The sequence below is a fragment of the Lygodium microphyllum genome, chromosome 5 (genome assembly GCF_053477565.2).
Source record: "Lygodium microphyllum isolate KBCC chromosome 5, Lygodium_microphyllum_v1.1.10, whole genome shotgun sequence".
Classification (NCBI taxonomy): domain Eukaryota; kingdom Viridiplantae; phylum Streptophyta; class Polypodiopsida; order Schizaeales; family Lygodiaceae; genus Lygodium; species Lygodium microphyllum.
The window spans coordinates 160,235,297-160,237,028 of record NC_141139.1 but is presented as its reverse complement, the minus strand read 5'-3'; positions in this window follow the sequence as shown (position 1 = coordinate 160,237,028).

Below are 1,732 nucleotides of genomic sequence, written 5' to 3'. Positions count from 1 at the left end.
AGTGCTACTGATAGTCCGGCCAAGGCCCAAGAGCCTACCTCCAATTTAGTGGGATTGGAAGTTGCTGCCATCACACGTGCAAAGAAGAAGGAACCACTTATCCAGAAAGAAAATAATCCTCCTGCCAGAATAGTGAAGTTCAATCTTCCAGAAGAAGAGAAGAAGAAGAAGAAGAAGAAGAGGGAGAGCAAGAGTAGACAAGAAGAGAAGAATAAGAAGAAGAGGGTGAGGGTGAGGGTGAGTAGAGAAGAAGAGAAGAATAAGAAGAAGAGGGAGAGAGAGAGAGTAGAGAAGAAGAGAAGGAGGAGAAGAAGAAGAAGAGAGAGGAGAGAGACGAGAAGAAGAAGAGAAGAAGAAGAAAAGAGAGGAGAGAGACGAGAAGAATAAGAGAAGAAGAAGGAGGAGAGAAGATAGAGAGAGAGAGTAGAGAAGAAGAGAAGAATAATAAGAAGAGGGAGAGAGAGAGTAGAGAAGAAGAGAAGGAGGAGAAGAGGAAGAGAAGAAGAAGAAGAGAGGGGGAGAGGGAGGAGAAGAAGAAGAGAAGAAGAAGAGAAGAAGAAGAAGAAGAAGGAGAGTAAGAGAAGAGAGAGAGCAAGAGAGAGACAGAAAAGAGAGGAAAGGGAGGGTGAGAGAAGAGAGAGAGAGAGAAGGAAATTGTTTTTCTTCCCTCGTTGAAGAACTTAGAGCTCACCGTCTCTCTTTCTTTCCCCCCTCTTGGAGAAGATCCTCGCAGACTAGTCCCTTCCGCGAGGAGCCGTCTCTTCTGCAATCTGGGTGCGTAGCCGCGAAGGAAAAGCCAAATCATATGATGCCTCCCAAACGAATTAAGATCCAACCGAACACCAATCCCACCTCAACCGATGGGGCCGTGGGGCAAGGAACCGCATCACTTGGTAATCATGTGTTTTTCATACACCCTACCCTAATGGGGAGTCTTAAGGACATAGGCTGTCTTCCTTGGGAAGGGAAAGATATTCGAGAAAATTCTATCATAACTAACCACCATTTAGTTTACATCTTTTTTTTTTCATATTGGAAATTGTGCTTACTTGAAATCTAGTATGTTTTTGAACGATAAAATTGCACAAGAGATTTTTCATTCATGCACACAAAAAGAAGAAGATAGGACCTTATTGATTATGCTACGTAATACTTTAGATTATGCACTAACATTAGCATGCTTAAAAAATGGGTTGTTAAAACACTTATGCATATTCGTCGATTAAGCAGAAATCGTACCTTTTCTTTGCATCACAAAACTTGTAAAATTGGAAAGGTAGAAGTGACGGTTTGAATCAAGTACATGAAATTCCTAGATTTCTAAGATGACGTTTAAGTATATCTAGGTCATTGCAAGACTAAAACAAGTATTAGACCACTATAAATTTCAGAGAGGAGTGCTCACTTTTGCCTTAGGACTGATAGCTTCATGTCCTCCACCCAAAGAATATATATATATATATATATATATATATATTTGTATTTTTCATGAGCGCATCGAAATGAATTCCCAAAAGTAAAGGCCTGCTTTGCAGCATTGTATTGTCTAGGAAAGATACGCCTCCAAATTGCATGGCATCATGATCAGTTTAGTTGTGCTGTTAGGGATTCATCTTGAAGATCACTATCAACCGCACTTACAATATACAAAAAAAATTTCAAGAGACGTTCAATAAAAATGAACCCTATACATGCAAGGATAGAGCTCAACTCAACTTATTTAGGGTTTCAA